The 24800-nt window shown below is 40.2% G+C and overlaps 1 protein-coding gene across 5 annotated transcripts in view; it reads right to left on the bottom strand.

The window, feature by feature from the left end:
• The window catches only part of add3a (adducin 3 (gamma) a), a 128412-nt gene that overhangs the window by 85766 nt on the left and 17846 nt on the right, over positions 1-24800 (bottom strand). For 2 of the 5 annotated variants that reach the window (XM_055009607.1, XM_055009608.1), the window contains exons 2-3: positions 14006-14044; positions 12699-12771 (exon numbers count right to left, since the gene is read on the bottom strand). The gene's annotated coding sequence lies outside the window, so the exon portion shown is untranslated. Of the gene's footprint in view, positions 1-1312; positions 1478-12698; positions 12772-14005; positions 14045-24800 lie in introns of those variants that run through there. The other 3 variants (XM_023272334.3, XM_023272337.3, XM_023272333.3) reach the window with 2 other exon arrangements.

Raw genomic sequence — 24800 nt, 5'->3', positions numbered from 1 at the left:
GCAAAGTATTCGTTTTGTTTCCCTGGTGCATGCTCGGCTGGCATGCTAGCAGTGTGCATGTTCACAAATTCAGATAAAGTCCAGATAAAGAAGTGTTTTGACACTTGCAACCTGAAATTCTGTATCACCTGAAAAATGACAACGCAACACAAACTACTTTCAACTTTGGCTCAAATCTCCCTTAAACATACTGTTACCACACTGCCAGATAAATTGCAACAAAGAGTGAAAGACTTGTGGCAAATATCTGTTGTGTCGAAATCAGACATGCATGAGCTGACCTGCTGCAGATTTTCATGCTACTTCTTGTTTGAGAAGAAAACAAGTCATTCTGTAACCTTGAGGCATCGACTCCAAGTCCTTAGTCATGCAAAACACCTCAGGAAATACAGATCTAATACAGGGAAGTGACTGTAAGTAGCAAATTCAGGGCTGGCAAACAAATAACAACATGAGCAACCAAACCACAGACTTTCCCATCAGTCGGTCCGTTATCCAACCATGAAAGGGGGCCTTTCACGGGAGCGCCCAGAAAACAACAGTCAGAAATAGAAACAAGCTGCTTCTGATGTCTCCATATCACTGTTCAATCAACAGTAAACGAACACCTATGAAAAGACACATTCACACAAGCACTTGACCGTATCACTCCTCTGGTCCATCAGAGGATAAAGAGTGAGACAAGAGCTTTAAGAAAGGAAGGAAGCAAATCTGGACATCCTCAACCTTTCACACACATTTTAAAACATGCAGGAGACAAAATACAGGTAATCACTCATCTCTTATCACTGTGAGACGGATGCAGAAAACCCAGCCTCCTCTGTAAACTGCAAGCGCTTGAACCGACCCCCGCTACCTTCCCATAAGCATGCTGACACTTGAGAGGGCGGCACCTCTCGTATGCACACAGAAAGCCGTCTCGGGCCCATTCAAAGCTCCCTGCTCTATTCTTCTCCACAGTAAACGAACTCTCGATCTGAAAGGAGGGAAAACGGCCTCTGCTATTTCATTTAGCACACTGCAACCCACTACAGCCGCAAAAGCAGAGAGTCTTAAAGTTTTAGAAACTTTGGAGCACAAGATACAAAATACATGCTTGAGTTTATCACAGAGTTATGGACTTTTCCTTGGCGGTGCCGGCTCGAGGGAATGTCACAACTGCACAGAATCAACAAGAATGGACAGCAGTGATACAGCAGCCCTGACGATGGGGAACACAGCATCCATTCATTTACAGAAAACACACTCAGAGGCACAAACCGTCCAATAAAAAAAAAAAAAGCTTCAATTGTAAAGAACCGGACGTACAAACCTGCTGCACAGCCAAAACGGAGTGCTGCCTCCAAAATCTTCCTCTTCGCCAGACGGCTGGGATCCACCTGCACTGCAGCGAGTCCTCTCTGGCTGTACTGCTCTCTCTCTCTAACACGCCTCTCCCATTGTAGCCGAGCGCAGTGTAGAACTGTTGCGTCGGCTGCCCTCTTTCCTTCACGCTCCTCCTACAGTATCTCCCCCCGTTTTTTTTTTTTGTTTGTTTTTCCTTTAGAGCTCTTCCATCCACACTAAAGCAAGAGCCACTTTCTGATAGAAAACACAACATATATGCTGCAGAAGCTGCAGAGGACTGGCCAGCGTGAAGAGAAGGGAAAAACTGTGAATTCAGAGGGTGCTGATTGTGGTTGAAGAGGGAAAGGGGGAGGGGAAAACCTGATTTAAATTCACACAAACGCACACAGAGCAGGGAGATGACCGGGTCTTTTGCCCTCAGGGTGCCTCGGTGATCTTTTGTGAAAAAGCTGTTAGACCTTCAAAGGTGTGGTTTTTTTTCCAGTCATTCCTCCTTTCAGAAATCTGTATTGATTTTAGGACAAAGAGAGCATTCAAAGGGAATGAAATACAACAGATTATTCTCTAATTTACCCATCAGTTTTTTACTTTCCTATTAAACCTTTCTTCCTCAACACTGAACTTTAAATTTTGAAAAAGTTTGCAAAGTCTTTAACAAAGCACAAAAATGCCAAAGCCTTCCCCTTCTTTTCCTCCACTGAAGGGTCCCTCCCTCCCCATTACTCCTCCAAAAGACATTCAGCACTTTCCCTGATAGGAGCTTAACAACCTCCACATGAGAGGAATCTCTTCGTACACAAAAGAGTCTGGAGAAGGATTTGACCAAAACAAAGAAAGGAGGGAGGTGCTGGTATTTAGAAATTTGGGACTTGCATAAAATGTGAAGATGCTGAATATTTTGTGAGACTTTTTATGCCTTCTTGAGTTTCCAAATACACTGATGAAATTAATCTTATCTTTAAAACAGTTGGACGAAAATATTTCTTGAGAGTGAGATGAAAAGACTCATGTCTGTATATTAAACTCGACTCAGTAGTTAGATGTAAATGGTAAAAATGTTAAATGCTACTTTTGGCTCAAAATTGTGGGACCTTAACTGTATTTTTTTTCAAAATTAGAGAAGATTTACAATGACATTTTAGTGCTGTAATCACTGAGGTTTAAGTCAATTTGTTAACCAGAGTGATATATATAGAGGCCAGAAGGGTGACATTAAATTAGCATGTGAAAGGCTCCCTCTCTGACAGGGCTATCTGTGGAAAGTTCAACATTCCTACTCTGCTAACTTCCATACCTCCCAACACACACAGCATGTGAGCTGCACGTAACAGACTTTTATGGACTTTCATTAGTGAGGCTTCAACTGACTGTAAAAAACATCACCACTGAAGAAAAACACTGTCCACGAGACATTTCTTGAAGCTCCATTTCAAAGCATTAATATGAGAATCGTCTGACGTTTAACTTGCCTCATGTAAAGGAAAATGCTTGGTGTGTGTAATTTATGGTCAGCTGGAGCAACAAACAAATCTCGGATGAAGTTTTAATTGCCGCTTCCTTGAAAAAAGCTCAACTTTATTGCTGACTAGCAGAGAAAAAAAAAGGGCAGACATTAATTATAGGAAGCAAAAATACAAGCTGTCCGTACCCGGCACAAGAAGCCGACGAGCCAGCTGAGACTAAATCAATTCAGAATCAATTATTCAAGCACAGAAAGGAGGATCTGGGGAGACACGAGTCCACCAAGCTACTGTATATCCAGCTGTCAGTCTCTAAGTGGCAGGGATTCCCTGCTTGTCTGTGTGGTGATCGTGGTTTTACGTTTGTCTAACCACGTCGAGGATGAGAGGATCAATCCCTCATGGAAACTGAAAGCAGTGAATCTCCCACACTGGAAACTATTTACAAGTAGTTGTGATGTGTTCAAGCTGCGCTGGAATAAACGGAACCTTCAGTCTTGTCTGAAATAATGTGTAGTTGACAGGTCTTTCTTGCAGAAAAATCTCAAAACTGGACCTCACTTCGCAGTTCTAATAAGAACACCTCATACATGAATTCATTAAACAGCATATTACACAGAAGAACAAGCCGTGCAGCCATTCTCACAATCTCCCTCCAGTTTTCTTAGACTGAGCATACCCGTCCCAGAATAAACCTCGCCCTCTGGCCTCCTCCAGCATGGCTGAAGCCGAATGCCTGGTCTAACATTAGCACATATTTGAGTGAAATGCGCAGGGGCACGGCAGTCTCCGTGGGTTAAAATGGGATGCACGTGTAGATTATTTATGAGCGGGATTGCTAGTTTTAAATTTCTACAATGCCTCCTCTATAGAGAGCAATGAAGAAGATGAAGCAGTTCACTTTGCAAATGATATGCACACTGTATTGTTAATAAGCACTCACGCTTGGAGGTAATTATATAGTTTAAAGTAAAGCAGGATGAGCTGTGAAGGTGGTTTGTATTTCAGTATACACATGTCATCTGTGCACGTAATTCAGCAAACCGTGCAACACTTTTCTGTCAGTATCAGTCCGTTCACTCTTATTTAAGATTAGGATCCTGACAACATTGTTTAACTGCAGACACGACAACCAGACAGTGACGTGTGTCCACATGTATGACCTTTATAGTGAATCTTGCTGAAACTACCTACTTATGACACATTTCAAGCCTTCATTTTGATTTTGACATTGTAAGCCACTTTTCTATTTGAAAATATTGTTGACGTTGACATATTAGTTGTATTTTGTCATTTGTTCCATTCTGACCCATAAGCCAGGAGCAGAGAAAAATACTCACAGAACTGCATGTATCAAGAAGAACAAAACATCAGTGGTTTTCTCTGCATGTATTCTTTGGAAAGAGAACAAAATGTCCACATAAATCAGATAAAATGGCTAAAAAAAACCCTAATTTCTCAACCCTGAATCCAACTTTGTGCACAAACACTGTAAAAACTCAGCCTACTCCCTGCAAACACCAGAGGATAACGATGCAACGCAAACGCTGACCCAAGCTGAAAATCCCCTGAAAAACCCAGAGGAAGTGCTAGGATTCACCTGCAGAAGCCTGCAGTGGTCCACTGGCCTGCATCCAGCTTTGGAAATTAAGTCTGGCTGAGGAACAGAGCAGCAAGAATTATTACAATGATTTACTGTGTTTGTCGTACTGAGACATGAGCCATATGTTGTCAAAGTGCACAGATAATACAGAAAGCAGCAGGAGAGTTTTGTGCTTGGGTCTGACTGTTTGCACCAGACAAGAAAATGAGGCATATCGCAGCAATGACTGATACTACAAATGGTCCTGTAACAGTTTCAGGCAAAACAGTGGGACCTTGAAAAATATTTTCCAATTTTTTAACCACCATCAGGAGCCTGTGAGGTTTATTATTTCCTAGCCGCAGCATCTAACAAAATATGGCCTTTAATAAGTGACCTATGAATAAATGTCAGACTCTGTAATAAGAAAACATGACAAAATGCCCTCAAAGCTTCATGAATCATCCAGATTTATTTGTCCATGCCTGTTCACAGAATTCAGACCACTTCTGTCCAGAGATGACTGAAAGCTGAGGCAGAAAGCTCAGGACTCAACCTGAACAAGGCTGAGATGTAATAAAATATTTCACTGTAGTAAATAAACTGTGTCTGTCTGAGGTGAAGAAAGGCAAACGGTGTGACTTGTTGCTAGATCCTGATCGATCCTTTCTTCATGTCTCTCTTCTTAATTTATAATTCTATACTACTACTACTACTACTAATTAAAGAAGTTACTGCTGCTGCTCTGTACTTTAATGCCCGCAACACTGTCTGCTGTTGCAGCTATTCAAAATACTCAGAAGAAATAGTCTCAAACAGCTGGAAGCAACCAACTAAACTGCCATTCTGTGTGTGACAGCTCAGCTGTCTGATGTAAAGTCATGTAAGCCTACACAGCCTGACCTGCTGTTGGATCCTGACCGGGACTGATCAACTCTCCATGCTCTCGCTGGGATATTTTAATGTTTTAAGAATTTAATGACATTACTGACACTGTTCCACTTATACAAATGCACGCAATTTTCTCACTTTGGACAAATACATATGGACCCTGTTGCTGTCTGATGCTGCCGATATTTAATAAACTCAGAATACATAGTCCTATACAGCTGGAAGAAGCAACTCAGATTGCATTTATTATTGGTGAGTATTATTTTTATTGTTATTATGGATGAACATTTTAAAATATTTCCAGTTATTTTAACAACCATAAAGTGCTCAAAAGGTTCATTATTTCCTAGCCATAGTGGTCAACAAATTATCTCCTTTAACAAATGATCCATGAATAAAAGTCACACGCTGTAAATTATTAAATGTGACAAGATGCCCTCCAAGCTTTATGAATCATCCAGATTTATGTTTGTTCACAGAATTTAGTCCCCTCCTGCCCTGAGGTGACCTGCCCTCCCAATAAGGGGAGTGGTGGCTCCTATGTAGAGCAGGGATGGAAGGGGGGCTCACTTTACTTCCCCATGTTGACTGCAACACCATGTGACAGCAATAAACACGGTGTTCTCACTAATGAGCCCATGTCTGGCACAAGGTCAGGAGGTGCTTATTAAGGTCAAAATGTACACAGTTACAGTTATTTAAACTTCACAGCATGACATGCCTGCTCGTCTTCATTTTAAATTCAATAACGCAGGCCTGAAAATGAAGTTTAAAGCTCACGGATTAGCTGAACGCCTACTGCCACCACTCAAAGAAAGAAAGAAACATGTTGGTAGCCTCATAACAATGATGATGTCAGCTTCAGCACAAAGCATTAAAGTAATCTAATACAGGCCTTAAAATATTAAAATTCAACTTTATCCCCTGGAGCGAGTCAGAGGAAGCTGTTAAAACATGGAGTAAATCTCACACGTATCTGAAGGAGGAGGTTTGGTTTGTGAGACTATATGAGGTCTGGACTTTAAGTCTGCCTGACTCCAGTGGAGACATCGAGGGAGAGATCCACACAAACACAGCCACTGCCAAACATCATTACTTACAACACCCTCTCCACAGCATTTCCACTGCCCGCTGCCAGATTCAATAATGATAATATTAGATAAAAACAAATTCCTTTCAATTCGCATTTTTTTTTTCAAATCTGTCCTGAATTGTAAATTAATTAGGGATGAGCTATTGGAAAACACTCGCTAGGACATTTTCTGATGTTTTTTTATGCATTAGGGACAGGCTGTAAGTATTCTGGAATCATTGTGTGGCTCTGTTGTGAATATTGATGAGTAATGGTGGCTGTCAGTACTCTGTAAATCTGAGGGTTTTGGATGAGCCAGCTCGTAAAAATGAAGCAGAATTATGTCTGGATGGTGCACTTACATGGCCAACGCTGGTAATGTAATTCCCTATAACACAAAAAACAGCCTGTGAACAGAACTTGGCTGCAACAGAGATAAAAGTTTTGTTTACAAGTTTATAAAAATATATATAAACACACACATATCCATACTGTGACAACACTACTGCACACAAAGACCTTGAGTGAGATTTAACACAACAAACACCCATCCATCCTTGAGAATGACGACTGTCAGGTCATAAATGTTGTCGATCTAATGCAGACCTGACCACTGTCAGGTCACATCAGCCTCAGACTGCTGAGCTGTAACACTCCCAACTCCTCATCCTCCGGTTACTGCAAGTCCATTTTCTCCACTAGTGTCATGAGGAGCCTCTAATGAATCAGCCCATTGAGCAGGACAGAGCTGTGCACTGCCTTTGACACTTCCAAAGTGTGTGTGTTCCTGTGTGTATATGTGTGTGTGTTAGTGTGGTTCCACTTTCCCAGCCTTCCAAAATACAAAGCGGTCATTTGTTGCTTCTCAGCACTACAAAAGCTCCACAGGCCACCAAAGCTGAAAGCAGAATTTGTTTGAGTTTTTTGACTGTATGTGCTTGTACAAACGCTTGTGCTATATGTGTTTGGCTAAATGCATGCACATGTCGGTTTAAAAAGAAAATGACTGAATCATTTTGATATTTCCTTTGTGTTTGTGGTTAAAATGTGACCACATACACTCAGCCTGCATTTCACTGGGATGTGCCTGATGATTACAAGACACATCATGTGGCCCAGAACCAGAGTCAAACACAAACGTCACTGCAAATCCGAAGCACACAGACAGACGTCCATAAAGCAGAAGATATACAGACACTCCAGCAAGACCAGAACTCTTTCTTCCATCTTAACACAACTGCAGACTGAGGGCTACAAATCATATCAGATGTGGCTACAAAACACAAACCAAACAAAGCACATGTGCAATCAGGCACAGCAACAAACACACAAGCCAGCCTCCTTCTCTGGCTGCTGTCACGACTTATGAGTCACAGAGGAGGCAGCTGTTATTTATCAGGGAAACACCCATTCTAATTATAATTAAAACAGTTTGTAACTACAAATCAGAGTATGGCACTCTAGAGGAAGACCACTTTTGAGTAATACTAACACACAGCACAGTTGGTCAGGGTGAGAAAATACATATAAAGATAGATACACATATGTACTTAAATTTGAATACATGGTGTCTCAAAATCAATGCAAAATTTATGACAAGAACTTGTAGTGAGCCGAACCCTTGTAACACTGGAGGGCTGGGTTGAACATCATTATACCATTATCCCTGTCAGACGTGCCCGGCCTTTTGTGATTTACACCAAAGACTCTCCCAGTAAAGTCCAAGAATTGCATGCCTTTTTCATTTCCACCACCTACAAAATCCATCCCTTTGGCTAAATGCCTGCAGGTTTATGTTTCCGCAGCCGGTGGCCACCAACAGCTGCCCATCACTGAGGTGAAAATGTGTATAAATCAAAACCTCCTTTGTTCTGCAGATTCTCTCAATGCACTGAAGCCAGCTTAGCATGTGCGTTGACTTGTCTTTGACTGAGTAAGTGGGCAAAGGCATGTCTGGCTCAGGATGTGGCACCAGATCTGTGGTAGAGAAGAAAAGACTAACTATGTAAATACACAATATGTGTGCACAGGTCCTCGACTGTACCCATATTTAAAGAGTGAAGCTCTGGATTACTCTACAATTTTCATATGGAAACATCATTTTTGCACTTTAAATCAAGTTAAAAATCACAAAATGCAACAAGTTCAAAACAGAATTGTATTACATTGTCAGTGAAAAAGTATTCAAATGAAAAGGTAAATGCAGCTAGAAATCCAGAAGACCTTTAAAAAATAAAGCTCAGGTAAATATCAGGTGTGCGACTCTAAATTAGCTATAAATAAACTTGGATATTACTTTTTTGGTTTGTTTGTTTTCTTGGTATACAACACAAGTGAGCATACCGCACTGCATTATCCCCTGAAACAGATTAGCATCCTTTCCACGAGCATAGGATATGTCTTCTGACATGGTTATTATTGAAATGAGAAGCTACTCACTGCATAGGGTTAAAGCTGTTGCCAAGTGAAACATATTCATCACTGTAGTAATTATCCAGTGGAAGGTTCTTACCTAGTTGCTTAGTTAAATCCAGGTGCTGACTTGTTTTTGGGACAGGCTGTGTAGTTGATGAACAGATAGGCAGGTGTTATCAGTGGATATCAGAATTTTTCTGACAGCTCAAACAGTGTGAAAAACATTGTGTGATATCAACTTCTATGGATTGTAGGATAACGTTATTTTTTATACCGACAAATCAAACAAATGATGGTTTTACCTTAGCTGACATGTTTCAACTGCAACTGCAGTCTTCTTCAGAGCGTCATCTGACGTGTGCTGACGTGTCCTTTTTATCAGGTGGTCAGTCTGACAGATCTGTCAGAATCTGTCAGACTGGCCACGCCCCCCCGCCGTCCGGTGGTCTCTGGAGGATTTTCTTAAAAGGCAGGGCCAATAACAAAATGCATTGACTATGAACTTCTGCCTCCCAAAACAAGAGTAGGCAGCTCCCAACAGGCCACTGCAGAGATATTCCTACCACAAAACTACCAAGAACTGACAATATAATCAGGTGCATGGCATCATCAGGGCATGACAGAAAGAAGTGTTTGGACCTGCACACTGAGGTGTTTTAATAAGTCACCAAATGAAGGAGAAGCTGACCATAGCTCTATGTCTTACCGACTGAAAAGTAAAAGAGAAGAATCTGAGTGGGAGAGAGAGAAGCAGGAGATAAGTCGAAAATAAAGCCTTGCTGAGAAACAAAATGACAGATGGCAAGTTTCAACATTAGCTTTCACTCCTATAATTGGTTTAGTGTCATGTGGTTTTATATCTCAATAATTTCCTTCTGTATTTTTGGCTACTACTCAACTTGTCTTTTTAATTCCCTTGCTGTGCTGACAGCTTTGAAACCTGTGGGCATGTCTGGTCTGTTTACTTCTCATTGTTGGCTAGATAGACACCTTGACAACATCATGGGATGCCAAGAGTTTCTTTCTTTCACCTTCAACTTCTCATAGACATGAGTCATATTAGGCTGGTTAACAGGAATATACAGCTCAAGAGAAAAACTGAAAATGACTGGCGATTTTGTTTTGAGAAGTTTATTTAAAGCTGCTTTAATCAGTATTTTTATATTACCAATGGATGAAATGACTAAAGGGTCACCATAGTAACAAACCCACACAGTTATCAATATGCTTTGCAGTTATCATCAGCTATTTCAGCATTTTTAGCTTATTGTTTTGGTTTCACTTCTCATGTCAAGACAGTTTCCATTAAAAATATCAATAAATTGACACATGCATTTCCAACTCACAACCGACCAAGAACTTAACGAAATTTCTCTGCTGCTTGATTTGTAAATAAGCAACAGTTTGCCATCATCCTCACCACACGTATTTATTAGGTAATAGTATGTCAGTGTTTACTGTTTGTTAAACATTCGCTTTTGTCGCACAATATTCAAAGAATCTACTTTAAAAAAAACAGAGAAAGTCAAAAAATACATCCATCCATTATTTGCATCGCTTAATCCTCATTAGGGTCACGGGGGTGGGGGGGTATTGAGTCTATTCCAGCTGACTTGGGGCGAAGGCAGGGGACACCCTAGACAGGTCGCCAGTCTGTCGCAGGGCTACATATAGAGACAAACAATCACACTCACATTCATACCTATGGACAATTTAGAATGATCAATGAACCTCAGCATGTTTTTGGACTGTGGGAGGAAGCCGGAGTACCCGGAGAGAACCCACGCATGCACAGGGAGAACATGCAAACTATTAGAAGAACTAATTAATAGTAGAACTAATTTTATTTTTTAATTTCTCTACTTTTTCACTTTATATATTTCAGTGTATTGTTTAGTACGTAATTGTTCATTATTTTCTGATTCTGTTTTTATAAATTTTGACTTCTGTTTTGTCCTTTACCCATCTTTCCATCTGTCATTATGTTATGTGTGGGTATCATATTTTCCTAATTGCATGTGGTATTTATGACTGCGTTTCCTCAGTTCCTCCTTGCCTGTATTTTTGAGTCCTTCACATGTTACATGATGCGGCATTGTTTGCATCGTTTTATTACATTTTTATTCCTCACATCTGTAAAGCACTTGGTGTCATATTTCATGTGTAGCAAAAGTGCTGCATAATTAAAGTCTGATTGTTCAACTAATTGAAAAAGACTGACTTGCCATCTTGTCAACATTCATTATTGCTGTTAATGTCAACATAACCTAGATGCTTAACTCAGTGCAACAGGGTCTATTACTTCTGACATCCTGCTATCAATACAGGATAAACTAAATCACAGAAAGGACTACGAAACTCATTAAGGGATTACATCAGCAGCTGCTAATCCATTTTCTATTGTGGTGTAATTTAGAAATGGAGCATTATGAGCTTAGCCAGATGGCTTAGCTGTGGTTTGAACTTGAAATGTCAAACACTTCCAAATGACAAAGCTGTCAGCTCCAGTGGGAATCCTGTGGCAGGAACCTTGTTGATAATTACACTGAGTCAACTTGTACAAGAGAGTTGTGACAATTTTCTAGTAACTGACTGAGTGTTTAAGAAATATTTTAACCACAACAATAATAATCACTGGTTGCAGCAACTTAAATGTAGATATTTTCTATTTTTTATTTCTATTTGTCGTCTTTTGAGTATCTTGGCCTGTTGGTCCAGGATGTCATCTAAAGCTCTGGGGAGGCAGAATGGACCTGGACTTTCTATTAGGTGAGTCTGTAAATGTCAAAAAGCTTGCAGCCTCATTTTAGTCATTTCCAGGCTGTTGCAGTTATACCTAAGCATACACAATAGTAGATTGCTCATTTTGCCACAAGTAATACTATTCAACACATCCACTTAAATAGACAGCACAACATTATCAACCAGCCTGGTGTCCAGCAGGGATCAGAGGTACAAACTGAAGCACTTTGCAGCTAAAGTTGGACTCAAATCATCCCATGCAGGAATAAAGCATCCCCATATGAAGACAACCTGTCGCCTCAGACTGCAACAGTACTTGCAGAGGTATTCAACACATTATGAGACACGTCAGCGAGCAGGGCTGAACTGATTTCTTCTGACCCTGCAAGCCCTGGACCTGGGAGAGATGCCAAACTGGGCCTGAACAGAGAAGCTCTGAGAGTATCTGACAGAGAACAAGGAGAGTGATGAGACTGGGAGACACAGAATGGGAGACAGAGTAGGTAGAGGCAGACTGTGAAAAACAAGGGATTGAGATGGATGAACTTTTGTCAATATGGATTTTCGTGTTGCTCATATGTCCATTGCTCAGAATTAGGATTCCACAGCTGAAGATCCTTTCACTTGTCAGCTGAGGATAAATCAGACTTTGGCTCTGGGATGTTAACTAATAAGAAGTCCCATAATTCACTAAGACAAGAACCTACCTGTCCAAACAGTGCTGCGGAGTTGATGCCAAAGAAGCCAAGATAATTTAAAGATCCACTTCACATATATCATCACAAAAATACAAGACGTCTGCCACATCAGTAACACTTCATTCTCAGGTTTTAAGTTCCCACATCCTGCTTAAAGTTTCCCATTGGAGCAGATTTGGCTTCCAAACTAGTAGTGCACAGTTTGAACTCAGAAACTTTTCACTTTCAGCAGAATACTACGAAAAACATCTTGCAGTAGCAAACCCTGAGCATTTTTCATCCTGTAACAGTGAAGGTCAAACCTCCAATGGAAGTAATCAAACTGACTAAACCAGATTTTTTTAGTGGAGAGGCACTTTAAACTTTTGTGGACAATAAAACCTCGCTTGTTTGCTTTAGAAGTTCATTCTCTGCACGATAACTTGTGAACAAACTCCTCCACAAGGACACACAGATTGACATTTGGAAAGAGAAGGATAACAACCACTGACCTCAAGCTTTGTTCCCAACCAAGTATCATGTAAGCTGTTTTGAATTGGAAAATCTGCACAGAAGCAGGGAGATCTGCAACATATATACAGCATCATAAAAAAGTATGCTCAAGGGAGACACTTCTGAATAAAAGAAAATGACAGTAATGAAATGTAATTTCTCAACAATCCAAAGATCCAAATGTGTCCTTGATTTCAGACATAAAACATCTGAACCACAGAGTACTTCTGTTTCAGCCATGTACTATACAAGTTGTACGCTAATCTGCACTGCACTAGAAATTTGCCAAGTCTATGTCGTTGAGCAGACTACATAGTGTATATGACTACCAAGACAACTTGCAGCAAAAGTACTGAACCAATACAGAGCTTTTGTCATGATGAATGTTTGTATTTCCATTTCTTGTGACATTTCTGAAGTTTGCTGCAGAAAAAGCATTTACAAGTAAATTTATATTCAAAAAAAGAAGAGCACCCTGTATCAAAAGCTGAAAATGAAGCAAAGAAGCTGCTGCCTTTGCAGTCTGATGTAGCAAAAGCTATCCAATTTTCAAATCCTCAATGGCTGAGAGTGGAATGAACCGGTGTTTCCCTACTATAAAGCCAGCACTATTGACTTAAAGCTGCAGTGTACAAACTCAAGAAATGCTGGAATGAAAGACTGGAAAATTAAAGCGTTAGGCAGAAGAAATATAGTAGAGCAGAGCTGTATATCAGCCACAGAAAGGGTCAGAAAAATATACTGTAACAGCCCAAATATGTGTGAAAGGGTTTGAGGATGAAATCCAGCTGCATTTATCAGAATGTGTTGTTACATGCTTTCCCTTTAACAGATATTTAATTTCCAACATTCTTAAAAACTAGCTCATGCACAACGTGCATGTTTGTTTTCCTAGAAAATCCTTTGTACAGTTATATAGAGAAGAAAGATTTGGCACCATTTTCTTCACAGACTGACTTGGAGCACATAAAACGTCTGGCCAGAAGCAGTTTGTAAGTTTACCACTGACCAAAGCCGTGTCATTTATTCAAGGCTTTCCAAAAAGTGCTCACTGTTACACTCCACGTACCTTCTGTGTCCTTGACAAAACCCGAAGAGGAGGGCGGAGGCATTTGGACAACAGACCAGAAGTTTCCACTTCAGCCAACACTACACTAGAGACTTTTTCCTCCTCCATTTTATTTCCCATCAACTCTGAGTGTTACAGTGTAAAATAATCCCCATAACAGAGCTTCATGCATTCAACAGGTGTTTTAAAAGCTTGAGCAAGATCTGAAGTAGTGCGTGTTGATGTCAAAATTCTTACCTCTCTGAGGGACTGCTGGAGTTAATGACGTCTCGCCAACTAGGACAAAAACAGACACAAACAGATTTTTAGTTTCTGCGTCCAAGTCTTCTGGGGGCTGCTAAGACTCAGAGCCACATTATGTGTCTGAGGTGAAGAAATCCAGCACAATTAGAAGCAGACACATGAAACTGGTTTAAATAATATTTACTCTTAGTGTGTTTTTTGAAGTCTGTACAAAAACACAAATTAGTCAGGAATGAGTGAAATAAAACCCTAAAATGAAAGGAAGGCAGCTCTCACAATAAAGTCTACTTTACATCCTGAAGCCTTTTAATTATCCTTGAAATCTCAGTTTGCTGTGTAATTCGACATATTTGACATACTTTGAAAAAAATCGATTCAAACTAAAAGATGTTTAATGTTATAAAAAACCTCTAATCTTGCACACACACTAAGATCAGGTGACAGACATGGATTTGTGTTATTTTTACATCACATGCGGGCTAAACTACAAACCACCCTGCCTATACTGAGATCCAACAGACCTTGTAACAAACCAGCTTCCTTCCAAAGGAAACCCTTCTTCCTCTCTCATGATTCATGAAGTGCTACATTTATTTTTATGATGCTCTCCCTACAGTCTCAATAGTATCGGAACCTTGAACATCTCTGGCTGTCGGTACTAATACGCATGTGTGCGCTGGTGAAATCCTCACGTGAGCCGTTTTTGGCGTCTACATGTGTGTTCTCTGCCACAGCGGTCGGTGGTTTCCACTGTGGAGAGTGGGCCGAGCCGCCGTACTGCTCTGGAGGCAGCAGCGAGCGGCAGGAGGCCTCAGGGAGTCAGGCTGCCCTTGATAGCCATCTAATGTCATCTGCACAAACACCAACTGTGTCAACACCAGGGAGCACAGCTCACTGTAGGAGAACACCAGAGCTGATGGATAACATGCGAAATGTGTTATTGCTGCGGGTGCTGCGCCAGAATTCCATTAGAATGATAATTGGTTACTGGGAATTGTGGGATTTGGAGCAAAACAACATGTCAGACATACTGCAAAACTACATCTAAAAATAATCTCAGATCAACATACTGCGAAAACAACCTCAGCAACCAGAAACAGAGGAAAGTGGAGATAATAATAGTAGTAATAAACTTTATCTATATTGCACCTTTTTTGAGTTACAGGCAGAACAACAAAAAAGGACACTCAGGAACATCATTCAACAACAGCAGGCCGACAACAGAGGGCCAGTCAGTCCAAACAGAAGAGAAAAACACAAAGAAGCAAAGCTGACACAGAGTAAAACTTACTGAAAGATTTATAAAATAAATCAGCATCATTTAAAAAAATGTGAAAAGCATCAAAAATGCCATATTCAATTTAGAAAAAAGAACAAGTGGAATAAAATAAAATAGGTAAAACCATAAAAACAAGGCTAGAAATAACAATAATAATAAATTACTTAATTAAATGTGTAAATAAATAAATAAACAAACAGTAAGAAAAATAGAAAAACTAATGAAATGAATAAGTAAAATTAAATAATGTGCACTAAATAATAGTGAACATTTTCAGACAGTCTCACCTTAAAAAAACATTCAAAGTATTGCACTCACATTAAAATGGATGGAAAAAGCTGTATAATGGATTAAAAAGAAGTTCGAAGCCAAGTTTCTTTCTTACTTCCACACAGCTGGCAAATCATTGCCAAACATGGGTGTGAATGTTGGATTGTTCATTTTAGAAAATTACAGAGCAGGAGTTCGTGCAGTCTAAATTATGCAAGAGGGGGCACCATGACTGGAAGCTGCTTCTGGAAGATGTGTGAGAGTTTGTAGAACACCTGAAATGTAAAAAGGCTCAGATGCCACAGCAGCTGTAGAAACAGACGTCCGTCCAGGTTGGCTGAATGAGCAGAAACTGAAACCACCTGCCGAATCTGCTGGGAATCAATCTCACGTTAGCAGAGGAGAAAAAAATAAGTTTTCCTTCAGTTCTTAAGTGTGGGAAGACAATGAGACGTGTGAGAAGCAAGAAGCTTGTCAACACAAAGTCTGTGTTCTTTTGTAAGTAAGATCTAGAATCTAGTCATGCAAAAAGCATGAGGAAGCAAGAAAATCATGCAGTGACTGAATGATCTGACAGAAAATCTGAGGCCGAATTTCAGTGTCATGGCAGAGGTGGACTACAGATTCTAATCAGATTCCAGCTTATTTTTTCCGATGCAACCACAGAATTTATCTCAGAAAAATACCATATGTTTACATAATTAATACAGATGTTGAGCATGAGATCATTTTTCTTTGGCTGTTTGTTTGTTAAAAAATGTTTTGCACTTGTAAAAACTATTAAACTACCAATAATATATAATCATTATAATAGCTACTGCTAACCTACTGCTATTACTACTGTCTACTTGTTTAGTAAAAATCTTTTAACAGTCTTTTAAGGCCATAAAGTGTGCATTTCATGGTTAGTCACAGTTACATATTTTTATGTCATTTTACTTTATACGTGTACATTTACATGCCTTTTTTGCTATTGCATTAATCTTTTAATGGACTCCAAAAATACAGAACAACTCTGTAAAATAGAATAGGAAAAAAAACACAGAGTTTTTACTTTTATTGTGTAGACCTTGTAGGCAGTCACATTGGGATGACTGCAGGTCACAGTTGCCATCATCTCAAGTGACTGTTTCTGATCAGATTTTGCTCTAGCAGTATTTGGACATCTTAATTTAACTGGACTAATTCAGCTTGATACAGTGAACTGGTTAAGTAAAGAGCTGTAAAGACTTATTGCAACTGGGACAAACAACCAATCTCTAACTAACAAAAGTCAACAGGTAATTAATTGTCTTTGCCATACCTTTGCTGATATCATAGCAGTATTGATTTCTGTTAATATACAAACAGTGGGAGACTTTGGCCCCATATTTCCACTCACATTTCCCACATTGGCCACTGAGACAAAGGTGGGACACAGCTGCACCATTTGGAGTATAACATGTTTGCTGGAGCAGGAGACCCTAAAGGTTACATCGTCTTTCTTGGAGGTTCATTTTTGTTTTTCCAACTGATTCTCTCAGTGTTTGTTGCAGTTTACTCTCACTCTTGGACAGACAGGAAGCTGCACAGAAAAATCAACTAATTAGCATCACTAGTACCACGAAAAGGACATGATCCCTCACCCACTTCCCTCCCATCATCTATGAACTGCTTTTCAGCGGGCCAAGCCGGAAGAAACTGATGTCAAAAATTTACACGACCTCTGCAAGAGTGGGAAAAGCATTTCCCCCAAACTTCCCTTTCTCAGGTTCACGCTGTCAGCAGGAGTTGCTACCAAAGCTGGGCACTGCACTTGACATACTAATTATTTTTTCTTTTGGCGACATGCAGAGAGACAAGGAAAACCAGCACAGTTACATAACAACCCTTCTGCTGACCGCTGTGGTGGCTTTAGTGATTTGGTGGATGTGACTGTCCAGCCACACAGCATGGCCCCTTTATAGCCTCATTACATAAAATCCAGACATATTCAAAGCGTACTTTTTAACTAATTACTGCTTTAATAATGGAGGTGAGGTCACCTCAGATGGCCAGACAACACCTTTAGTTCTCCTTTAGGCTCCAACAGAAAACACCTTACTAAAACAAGCAAAAGGACAAGAGGAGTGTGGACTTTGCTTGCTGCCTTGTTAGTTTTGTTGCAGTTACACAACATTCCCAACATCTCATTAATCTGATTCTGTCAGAGGAGTTTAGAGAGATGCCACAAAAGCTGCAATGTCCAGACTGGTGGTTCCAGACTCAGTTAATTCGGAGGAATGAAGGGGAGGACAGGTGATCCGTTCACTGCTGCTGAGCCGATTCGTCTACATTGTGACTTTGAAATTTAAAGAAGATGAGTGAGATGAGAACACAGTCGGAGGTCAAGACACACAGGACGTAGGAATCCACAAACAGCCAAGCAGGGGTCAAATTCTGAACTGAGAAATAAAGTTATTTATTTGAACCCAAAGCAAAAGCAGGTGCGTGTTACAATTTGTATATCTCCAGCATCAGTCTCAGAACAGATGGCACATAAGACAATGTGTCAAGGCGGTGCTCGTTCAACAGGAAACAACAGCAGATGACATTTTGTAAAATGTTACTGGGGTGTGAAAATCAGCCCATTTATTCAAATATTCACACATGGCCAGGACTATGCTTTGATAAGATAATACGGCTGCACACAAGTGAAGGCAAGTCAGCTTTAAGATTTTCTCAAATTCTGACAGTGGTGCAAATATAATGTGGTACAGCAAGACTGAACTGAAGTAGACATGCCAACTGTTGCCAATTAAATCAGTACAAATTAGATTAGAGAAAAGATAATATGTTTAGCATTTACTCTTAATTGTCCTTTCCTAAGACTTAGTGATATTTTTAACAATCAGAATTCAGTTGAGTGATGGTGGCCTGCCTGCAGAAGAGCAGTAAGCTGAATATCCGCACGACAGCAGCAGTTTTTCAGTTGGTGTGAGTCTGTCCGTGCTGCTGTCCTTTCTAAAAGCCCCTAATCTGACTACTGTTGAGTCTGCTTTATAAAGATGTGTGTGGGTAAATGCTCCCACCAGTATGCTGACACTGTCCAGACAAAGCCATATAGCCTACCTCACAACCTCCAATAAATCCCTATATAATAATATTATAGACTCAAGATGTATACAAAAACAGTGAAATGGTGGTGAGCCTCATTTACACACAAAATTAAGATGCAAACAGACTTAGTGTTGCATTTATGGCACAAAAATGCGAAGAAGTTAAATCAATATACAGAGTAGCAGCCTGACATCATCATTGGAGCTGCTTTCAGATCCATCATTGATGCATTTCCAGCCCGTTTGCCTGCAGAAACGCCACCCCTGTAAATTTTCTGCCAGATGTGCAAAATGACTGCACCTGATGTGTGAGGTGAAACTTACAGTAGTTTCCCTGCAGACACCAGGGATACAGGCATGTTAGTAATACTAAAGGAGGATAAACACAGCTGCCCACGTCTCGAACAGTGCACACAATCACACCCACATGCACACAGTATTCACATGCAAACATGCAGATACCCTCATGGTGCACACTGCAGTATCAGAGTTGAGATCTGGCACAAACAGACACAAAGTTTGGACCATCTGGAGTTGTCAGTCAGTTTTTAAAAAATCATCCTTATTTGCATTTCTATGTCTTTCTCACTATAGAATCTCTCTTGCTTCTTCTTGTAGTCGTCTTCTTCCGATGCTTGGTACCAACATTATAATACAATTAACGACTGAAACTCACTCTTGTAATCCTCACTACAACTACAGTGTTCACCTCATACAGCTCAACTTCTCATTTTACAAGAAGGAACCCCACCCATAAACACACACAAAGTCACTTATAGGTCTGCAGCCCCTTTTTCCACAGTATAACAGTTAGATACACTCTCTGTGTTGGAGGGTTTGTTTTGTAGGTGGAAACATTTAGCAACATATTCACCTACACGTGGGAAAAGCAAATAATGCAAATGCAGAATCTTTTAATAATTAAGATCTGACATCTGTAGTCTCTTGAGCTCTATATTCTAAACTTTAAAACCTCGAAACCATATTTTAACTTTTTGGTAGATACCCAACCGATAACTGAGCACAGGTTGAATTAATGAAGGCACAGTTCAATTAACTGTCCCACTGAGGACCTCCCCGAAATAAAAAGCTAATTTAGTTTTGGACTAAAACTTTAAAAATTACTTCCATATTAGCATCAGCAAAATATGCAAAACTCATCACTGTTTGCATTGATAATATCCTGTTCATTTGTTTGAAAGATAAGCATTAAAGACCTAAATGTTAAGCGTTGTCTATTGTTCTTGTGCTGCTCTTTTTCTCAGGTTGATCTGTGTTCGGTGCTGGCACACAGCCACTGTATGCAAAGCCTCTCTGAAGAGATCATTCAGACAGCTGTATTAACAGGAAGAGAGCCTTGTTGAAGGATGGGTTCAGGCAGAGTACATGATACAACCAGCCTGGATACAGACCCATTAAACACTCAGCTTTGCTATCATTTGTTTTATTAATAATAACAATTTGAAAATGAGATAGGCTCTTAATCCCAGCAGACAAATACTTCTCCTCGTGGAGGTCAGGGGTCAGGCGCAGCCATATAGTGATGCAACTGAAGCTGATGAAGATTCAGTGTTTTGCTTCAAGACATTTCAGCAGGGTTTGATGATGTGACAGGAACCACATAGTTGGAGAATAGTTTTAGTATCATTCGGTGTCTGTAAATTTCAAACTACCTCACAGAGTAAATTTACTGCCAGAGAAGAATGAATTAAATTCTCTCTCCATCCCAGTGGACAACAGTTAGCAAGAACTGAAATTATCTTTACAATGGAAAATATGGCACATTTATCACCAGTGAGCTAAGCTCTAATTATCAAGTGATATATAAACAACATTGATTGATGCTGATACAATTAACAGTAACTAGGGCTAAAACTGTCATGATATCCATCTGTACGAAAGATTTGTGTTATTCTGACTCAGGGGATGTAGACCCTGGGTAACGGTCTACCATTGGTTGCAGATTTCACAAAACATTCTCCTTCTCCATAAAACAATGGTTTTAATGTTGTTTTTATATATGTCAATACACATAGACAAAGCAGGAATGGCACTCAAAATCTAATTGTATCTTGAATAAAATGACAATAAAGGCTTTCTATTCTATTGTACTGTTTAGATATTTCTGTGTAAACAGTTTCAAAATCAGCAAAACAATAACAACCTACAAGAAGCAACCTACACGCTGAAACAGACAAGATTTGACAAAGATTGGAATTGTGCATTAAGGTTGGCCTGCTTAGTTCTTTTGGTGAATGGTCATGAATATTTGCGGTTGAAGAGGGACATTTTTGCATGTTTTCTTACCAATTATGGAAAAAGTTTCATTTTCCAAGACTGTTCCGCCAAAACAAGTTTCCTTTCTGAAGCTGTTATTACAGGGGCACCATTACTGCATCCTGGGCTTGATATAAATGGCTTACAGAAACAAGCTGGATCATTTTTTCCCTACAGCAGAACAATAATGGATGAAGCTGGACCATTCTCCAGCACTGACACATCACCGTGGAGGTGCGTCTGGCTGTTTGAGACTAGTTCTGCATAAATATACATGCTGACACCCAGCGCAGTTCTGTCAAGTTCAGAAGTAGTTGTGATTTCATTTTGCGGCTGGTTGTGAAATCCATCAGTTCCGACATTCATCACAGTAATACATTTCCATTAACCTAAACCAGCCTGCGCTCCCACTGCAGTCATGCAGCATTTCTATCTCTGCCAATGAAAACAGCTCCATTATAGCTCGTAGAACTGAAACAGGGTTCTCCTGCCACCAGGTATATCCAAAGTCGGCTTTTGCAGAATGGTTTAAATAAATGACAGATATTGCCTCCTTTAAATCTAGTTATCAACTTACAAAGATAAGTTCTGAAGCTTTTCTTCATTCTGTTACACAATGAAAATGCACTGTCAAATTTACGTCACATTTATGCAGCAGATTTATGTGGAAGTGACAAATACTTGACATTTTCATCAGCTGATGATCAATTAATTGACTTACCATCGCTGCTCTACTTAGTCCTTTATGGAAAGCTTTGGATGTGGAAAACCTCTAGCACGTGCACACACATGCACTAAAAGCCTGTTTGTCATCTTTTCCCCTTATTGTCACATCCCAGAGGCCATGAAACAGATTTTTCCGGAACATAACATCAGTTTTTTGGCTCAAACTGATGACATCATCTTTGGGACAGAGCACCGCCATCCCTTTGACCACCAGAGGGATGACATCATTCATCTAAGTTGAAAACAATTGTTTTTGAAACACCATAGTGTGTCAGTGGCCCATAAACGACACAGAAACATGGAACGTGGGATATCACATGGCCTTGTTGCGTTTGTGTAACTTCTCACCCAAAACATATCTGTGACCGTCCTGGAAGGACAGAGCAAAAGATGGGTCCTATCCAGTGATTTCCTTTGCTGAGGTAAAGGAAATACGGCCTTCCCATACTTCCCATCCTGCGACAAGAGTCTGAGAACATGTGACAACACACACATCTGATAGTGTATCTCTCCTTGACTCCAACCAGGCACATCCTCAGTGGAAACTGAGTAAATGTATATATGTGTGTACGAGTGCGTGTGCGTGTTTAAATGCTTTAAGGAAAGCAGAACTAAAATAAATACGGTGAAATACAGAATCTGTGTGGGTTATTCATTCAAAATGAAGGGATTTAAATAGTTTTCAGTATCTTTCCCATTACTTATTCATACAATAACAGACAATTTCTAATCAGATTTGTTTTTACAGTTTACAGTAGGATAAATAGTGGTTTAAATTATTAACTACACATTTGACAAACCAACCTGATAACTGGTCTCATCTATCCTCTGAACCAGAAAAACTATAATTTAGTTAGGATAATAAATTGAGATGAACCCTATTGTCTCTTCAGAACACATTTTTGCACTTAAGCACTGAATGTATGAGGCAAATCCTACCATGCCCTCTTAACTCTTCTGTTTTGAACACTAGAAATGCACCACAGCAATGTTTCTATTAATTCATTGTTGTGTTGACTGGAAGAAAAATGAGATGGCTTGAGATTTTTTTTTAAATTCTACTGAGAAAACTCCTCCTATTTATTATTTATGGCTGCATAACTCATTTATTAAACTGACAAACACAAGGTACTATTTTTTTCTCAAGGTACTTCATCATTTAGGGTGGATCCTTCCTTTTAACAACAGTCATGTTGCCATCTGAGTACACAGGATGTAACGCAACATCGCTCCTTGAGTAACTGAACCAGTAACACATAGGGAACACTGGGTGTGGCACGGTGCAATCTGCTATCTAATGATCAGACTGTTTATTTCTGCTCATACAGCCTCAGCAGGTTCCCCTCTTTAAAGACTGAGACACTAATATGGGGACAGAGCTGAGGAGATGAGTGACTGTTGGAGGTATGACAGATGGAGAGGCTTGGTTCTGTACCTGTGCTGCTACATAACACACAGATGCATACATGTGCTTGCAGTTTGAAGACTTTCATTAGTCAGCTTCACAGTGTCGCAGTTTAGATTCATAAAATAATTATGTTTCAAAGATATTTCCATTCTTTTGGAAACAGATCTTGGAGAAACGGTGACTTAAATGGGCAACATTAGTGCCTACAAACTAAACGCTTGCATATACGCCAACCTACACAGGCACCAACTGACTGCAAGAAGAGAAACATTTACACTGTACATCAAAATGTGCAGTTAATGCCAGCAAATCCAAAGGGGAACCCACATGGTTGCACATTAAAAAAAAATGTTAACAGTCCAAATACAGAAGCACATAAATGTGTGTACTGTGCACACAAACAAAGACAATGCAGACATACACAGAGGCTGCTCTGCAATGCCCGGGGGGCTACTGAACAGAATGCAAAATGCGTCACTAATGACAAACACTGGCCCTCCAGCAGAGGAGAAGCACAGCAACAACGGCACAGTGTAAAGACACACTGTTCCTGTATGTACAGTAGTGAGATTTGTCTTGCAGAAACATTGACCTCAATGCAAGCTTGAGGTGAGGTCACAGCTTTGGATGTCATGTCAAAGCACAGAGGACACACACTGAAGTATTACAGTGAACGTGTATCAGCGCTGTGACATGTAACATGACCACGAGGGCAACGTGGCTATTTGTGTTCCAGCAAGAGAAGAAATAAAGTGTGGATTAGCACCCATGGTGATGGTGCAGATTTCGTGTCACTGGATACACTAAAGTACCCTTCAACTTTAAATACACTATCACTGAGGCCAGCTCTGCTGTAAAAGAAGAAATAAAAAAGTAATCTCTGGGACACATAAGTGCAAAAACACCACAATAATATTTGTGTGGTATTTCCAATGTCACCGAATCAAGACAACTCTGCGCCACATTAAAGTGAGCACTGTTTTACAGGATTACATTCAGATTCATGTCACGTCTTGTCACACTCCACGACACCACGCATTCAAATAAAGCTCACTGAATGAATGAAAACCATGACTAAGGACAACAAACAACTGCCAAAACACATCATCAAGGCTCAGCAGTGCTGACGCAGCGTTTTAGTTGAGTGGCAGCGAGGATGAGAATCATCATAAAGAAGCTGACCCAGTTAGAGACGAGGCCACAGAGGAGCAGCAGCACAGTCCAAACCCTCACGGACAGCAGGACTCAGCAGCTAGCTGAGCTCTGGGCTGCCCAATTGTGATTTGTTACTGGGTGTGTGATGTGACAATAGCATGGTGTGTTTGCATGTCCACGTGTGTGTGTGTGTGTGTGTGTGTGTGTGTGTGTGTGTGTGTGTGTGTGTGTGTGTGTGTGTGTGTGTGTGTGTGTGTGTGTGTGTGTGCGTGAGTGTCCATAAGCAGGAACTGAGGCATGGGTGTGCCTGCAAGATGATTTGGTAAATGTAGATGTTTGGCCACAGAGGCAATAAAGTGTATTTCCTGAACACACAAGGCCAACAAGAGTTCAAACACATGCGCACACACACACACACACACACACACACACACACACACACACACACACACACACACACACACACACATACTTGTATTTCTTTCCCCGTGAGACCCCCTGACCAGGACCCTCCTCATGGGATCCACCCTTTCTGAATGGTCTAGAGACACCATTTTAACTCCTAAATTTTTTAAAAATTCCTGTGAGGTTGAAAAT

The sequence above is a fragment of the Amphiprion ocellaris genome, chromosome 4 (genome assembly GCF_022539595.1).
Source record: "Amphiprion ocellaris isolate individual 3 ecotype Okinawa chromosome 4, ASM2253959v1, whole genome shotgun sequence".
In the NCBI taxonomy this organism is placed as follows: domain Eukaryota; kingdom Metazoa; phylum Chordata; class Actinopteri; family Pomacentridae; genus Amphiprion; species Amphiprion ocellaris.
This window is presented reverse-complemented; position numbering and strand designations above follow the sequence as displayed.